A 6,160-nucleotide genomic window follows, 5' to 3' on the forward strand; every position below is an offset into this window, starting at 1 on the left:
GCGAGCGTCGTAGACGAAGTAGTCGAAGTAGTCGAACACGCAAAAGTAAATGAAACAGAGAGATATAGAGGAGACCAGCTTTATTAATCAATGATCAGGGGGTTACAATGATGGCTCCTCGTTGCTTTATATAGGGACTAGGGGTCAAGGGATAAGTACCCACTTAACGTAAAGTGGGGGAAATGGGAGGGGCTAGCCCATGCGATACGCACGAGGCCGCCGCCACCCCTCGTTAGCCCCGGTTTCCCAACACTCCCCCTTGGGTAATTATCCATATATCCATGCCTCAAAACTCTGAAAAACCCAGTGGAAGAAAATATGGAGAAAGAGCACATAGTATACGTTGTTGTGTTGCACGAATTGCCTCGTCAAAAACCTCGTGTGAGAAACATCAGGAAAACTCACTCAAGGGAAAAAGAGTACAATCCACTCAACCATCAAGTTGAGTACTCGATCATCAGGATTGAGATTTTAGCGACGAGTTTGTGAAGTTTCTCCCCCTGAAACTTGCATCTCTCTAAGTCCCATCATACCGATTCCACGCACACACCTCTCTAAGGTTGATGCCGGTAATGATTTAGTGAACATATCAGCAACATTGTCACAGGACTTAGTATGCAAAATTTTCACCTCATTCAACTGATGCAGCTCATGTGCATAGAAGAACTTGGGACTAATATGCTTTGTGATGTTACTCTTCACATAACCCATCTGGACTTGTGCAACACAAGCAGCATTATCTTCATAGATAATGGTAGCGGTTTGTATGGTGTTCAGCCCACATGTCTGCTGAATGTGGCCGATCATCCGACGAAGCGATACACATTCTTTTGACGCTTCGAATAGTGCCATGATTTCCGAGTGGTTCGTGGAAGTTGACACAAGAGTTTGCTTGGACGATTTCCAGGAAAATGCAGTTCCACCACAAAGGAAAACATATCTAGTCTGCGATTTGCAATCATGCGGGTCCGATAGGTACCCAGCATCGGCATAGCCTATAATAGATAGGTCTTGGTTCCTTTTATAAAACAGGCCAAGATCTTTGGTCCCTTGCAGGTACCGGAAGACGTCCTTGACACGTCTTTTGGTAGGTTCAGAACTGTACCTCGCAAGCAAACTGACGGCGAACGCAATGTCAGGCCGTGTACAGTTTGCGAGATACATGAGTGCTCCAACTGCACTCAGTAAGGAACCTCTGGTCCCAGAGTTTCCTCCCCCTCTTCCTTTGGCCTGAACGGGTCCTTGTCTGGCTGTAAAGACCTACCGACCATCGGGGTCTTAGAAGGATATGCCTTATCAAATCCAAATCTTTCCAACACCTTCTGGGTGTAGGCCGACTGGTGCACTAGAATCCCGTCAGGGAAATGTTCAAGTTGCAGACCTAGACAAAACTTGGTTTTACCCAAATCCTTCATCTCAAATTCCGACGCCAGGTAGGAACTCACTTCCTCAATATCCTCAGGTGTACCGATTATGTTTAAATCGTCCACGTACACCGAGATTATACAGAATCCATCTTGGGATCGCCGTATGAAAACACATGGGCAATCTTTATTGCTCGTGTAGCCCTTCTCATGAAGAAAATCGCTTAAGCGATTGTACCACATTCTGCCAGACTGTCTGAGTCCGTACAGTGCCTTTTGAAGTTGAACACTATATAGACCCCTGTTTGCTCTATCATGGTTCAGAACAGGGATACCTTCTGGAACCATCGTGTATATGTTCGAATCCAAGTTACCATATAGGTAAGCAGTGACAACATCCATTAGTTTCATTCTCAAGCCCATATTTACTGCCATCGAGATCAAGTATCTAAAGGTAACTCCATCCATGACCGGGGAATAAGTCTCCTCAAAATCGACACCTGGTCATTGAGTGAACCCTTGAGTGACGAGCCTTACTTTGTACCGTACTACCTTATTATTTTCATCTTTCTTTCGAACAAAAACCCACCTATGGCCAACAGGGCGAACGTGGGGAGGAGTTCGAAAAACTGGTCCGAACACCTTCCTTTTGTTGAGAGATAATAATTCGGCAGTAATTGCTTGCTGCCAATCTTTCCAAACCGACCTTTTCTTGCAATCAGCGAGCGTGTTAGGCTCAGGGTAAAGATCTATGATTGAGGCAATTTTCGTAGCAAAGTTCACGTCGACAATCACCGTTGCTCGGTTCAGGGACTCCCCTGTATAAATATAATTTATGGCCATTTCGTCATGGAGCGCATCTGGCGCAAACACTTGCTCTACCAAATTTCCCATTATGGGAGCAATGTCCTTTAGATTTCCCGCGCCGATGTGTGCGCTCACATCTCCGGTGGGTGTTTCCCCTATGGGAAAGTTTAAGTCCGGAATTTCATGCACTGAATTTTCCGTACTTGTGCCAGGTCTCGACTGGCTCCCCGTTTCAATTTGGGGTAATTTGGCGACAGGCTATAATAAATCTCTCTTATCCTTTTTGTCAGGCGTCCCCGAGTACTTGGGATTTGAGAAGCCAGATTTCTCGTCCTTTTAGGCCTTTGGACGGGAGCAGGTATACCATCATTTTTCTTTGGTATTTCAACCCTTTCTGGTGCATTGCGCGCGTGCATATGCGATTTTGTCACAGTCTTTAAGTCACTAAAGTGGTCGGGCAGTTGATTTGCTAAAGACTGCAAATCTATTATCTTTTGGACTTCTCTCTCAGTCTCAGCAGTGCGTGGGTCATGAGCGTGGATCCCCGTGGCTTGCCACGTGATTTCTCGACTTTTAGCATCAAGGGGTAGATTCTCCCCCCTAAAGTCGGGAAAAGATCCTCGTCAAAAATGCAATCAGCAAAGCAAGCCGTGTGACAGTCACCTGTCATGGGGTCCAAATACCTGATTATGGACACAGTCTCATAACCAACGTATATCCCCGACTTATGGAACGCGGGCCCACGCCGATCGCTGAGGGGGTGGTATTGGTACATATACCTGGCAACCGAACCTACGAAGGTGGGAAATTTTCGGTGCCGACCCTTGCGCGAGTTGAACAGGAGAGTGGATGTTGTAGGCCAACTGTCGAAAGTTTATGAGATTAGCCGCGTGTAACACCGCATGGCCCCAACATGTAGTTGGTAAATTACAACCCTAAAGGAGCGGTCGGGCAATGAATTTAATTCTTTTAATCAATGCCTCGGCAAGTCCATTTTGTGTATGAACATGTGGTACTGAGTGCTCAACTTTGATTCCCATTGCCATGCAATAATCATCGAACGCCTTTGAAGTAAATTCTCCGGTGTTGTCCATTTGAATAGACTTTATACGATAATCCGGGAAATTATTCCTCATTTGTATGATCTGTGAGATCAATTTTGCAAAGGCATGGTTCCGTGTTGACAACAGGCAAACATTGGACCATTTAGAGGAAGCATCAATGAGCACCATGAAGTACCGAAACGGCCCCGTGAGGGGCTGAATTGGACCGCATATGTCCCCTTGGATACGTTCCAAGAATGCGGGAATTTCATCCCTCACCTTGAGGGGCGATGGCCTAATGACTAACTTCCCCTTAGCGCATGCGGAGCACACGAAATCATCGAGATTCGGGAAGTTCTTCACTTTAATATTATGGCCATGCGAGTTGTTAATTATATTTCTCATCATCCTAAGTCCGGGGTGGCCTAACCTATCGTGCCAGAGGCAGAGGAGTTCAGAGCTTCTAAAGACGGTCTTGAGGGTAGTGTACACGGGCGGTGCTACTATCTTAGTGTAGTATAGCCCTGTGTCAAACGAAGGAAGCCTTTCGATAACATGTTTACCACCTGCATCCCGCTTTGTGATGAGTAGGCACTCCTTGCCGTTTTCATCATCGGTCTCAGCATGGAAACCATTAGCACGGATGTCTCTAAAGCTCAAAAGAGTATGAGTCGACTCCGGGTACAACAACGCATCATTAATGATCAAAGTTGTTCCCATAGGGAGTATAATAGTGGCTCGTTCGGAGCCAACTATGTGAGAGCCGCAGCCGGCGATTGTCATAATACTTCCCGGAGATTTTTTAATAGACTCAAAATACTTAGTTTCTCGTAAAATGGTATGAGTGGTGGCGCTATCGGCAAGGCACGTTTCCTCCATTCGGGCGCCACACGCATTCTAACATATGACATCTAATTAATGTAATGACGAAGAAAATACATTAAAAATAAATGCACACATCTCAGAACATAACATGCTATCATGTATAAATAATGGAATAAATGAATAAATGTCATCCAATCGCCAAAGTAAAGAATAACTTTATGCTCTCATAGAGCTTACAACCAAATCGAATTTATTCAATTTTAGTGTATCAAATCACGGAATCATGATAACCAAAGAAGTATGCTAAGTGGACTCGGTGAAGAAGCCATTCACTTCAGCCGCAATCTCCATATTAGTGAGCTGATCCTCCTTAGAAATCATCTTGGAGGCAACATCAATGTCTAGTGGCGACGGCGCTGCCGAGGCGACCATGTGGTCAACCTCCATGGTGACGTAGGCATCGGTAGAGACTGCCAAAGCTGCCGCGATGGGCACCACGGGGGTCGCCTCTATGGGCGCAACAGGGGGCGTAGCGATCATCACGGGTGCCGCCATGGGCGCCGGCGGTGCTCCCTCCTGAACCAAGGCGAGGTGCGTCTCACGCGCCTCCCGAGCCTTGTATGCTTCAACGACCTCCGGTGGTGTGCGACACTGGCGGGAGAAATGCTCCACCGAGCCACAACGGAAGCAGTCCTGATGCCTCTGTCCTACCTTGCCCGGCTTGTTCTGCTTAGCCGGGGCAGGGGGAGGGCCCTTCTTCTTGCCCTTGCGGCCCCTCTTCTTCTGTTGAGGCTTGCGGACTTTGAGGGCGTTCACCTCCTGGCGAGAACTCCCCCCAAGCGGTTGCGCGGCAAAGTTCTTTTTGAGAACCTCATCCAGCGCCTCCGCCACCTGGAGGACGTCAATCAACTCTGAATACCTCATGTAGTTCCCCTGGCGGTAGTTCCGTGAGGACTGGACCGTGTCAGGGTGGAAAGTGGATAGGGTTTTCTCAATCTTCTAGGAGTCTGTAATCTCAGTACCACACAACCGAAGTATCGTACAAATCCGGTGCAGAGCTGGATTGTACTCCCCAACCGTCTTGAAGTCCGCAAACCTTAGACGGATCCACTCTGCCTCTGCATGTGGCTTCATAGTGTACTTCAGCCGCTCAAACCGCTGCTTAAGAGCGGTCCAAAGGCCAGAAGCACTGGGCTCAGCCATATACTCATCTTTCAGAGTAGGTGACAGGTGATGACAGAGAAAGTGCAGAGCCTGTGCATTCTCAGTTTCGATCTTGGGATCAGTGGCGGCCAGCTGAGCCCCCTTACCGATCGCCCTCAGGAGGGTTCTGTCCTGGAGAAAGATCTCGCTATCTGAGGACCATGACAGGTAGTTCAGCCCTGTCTGGGCCAACTCAGGAAACTCCTTGTTGACAATTCCGGCCATCTACGATTTATGCAAAAATCATGTGATTACAACAGGTAATCTTTTGCACAAAGCGATGTTGATAAACTTATTCAATAAAATGACGTTCCATTATCTAAAACATGCTATTATATGACTTACTAAATGATTAAGAGTGCTAAACAATTAGTCTACAGCAGTAAAATCATACAACAATATCATGTTACAATAGATAGCCTGTTAAGCGCATCTAGTATGTGAAAACTAGCCCAAAAATTGAATTCCCAAGGCATTTTTAAGACAAAATATGCGTTTTCAGCGAAAAACAGACAGTTCCAGGGGCTTCTACGCGAAATATTTTAGCAGGAATAAGCTACGCATAGAAACAGGAAATTCCAGGGGCTAAAACGCGAATTCTCAGTGCTGCGCCAGCGCCACCTCTTTTTTTGTTTTTAGAGGCGCCACGGCCGTGGCCCTGAGAAGGCCCAGTAGCCAATGCCTGGCCGGCCCACCCGGCCCTCACTCGAGGCGCGCTAGGTTTTCCTAGCGACCGAGTGGGCAGAGCGGCGGCGGCGGCTGCGCCATTCGGCAGCGACGGCGGCGCCATGGGGCACGGCGGCGACGGCGCGCCACGGCACCCGGCCCTTGCGCGGCCCCGATGGCCATGCGGCGGCGATGGCCGCAGCTGAGATGGCGACGCCACGGGACGACAATGGGCGCGGCTGCGGCGGCCAT

Source organism: Triticum dicoccoides, chromosome 7B (assembly GCF_002162155.2).
Source record: "Triticum dicoccoides isolate Atlit2015 ecotype Zavitan chromosome 7B, WEW_v2.0, whole genome shotgun sequence".
Lineage (NCBI taxonomy): Eukaryota > Viridiplantae > Streptophyta > Magnoliopsida > Poales > Poaceae > Triticum > Triticum dicoccoides.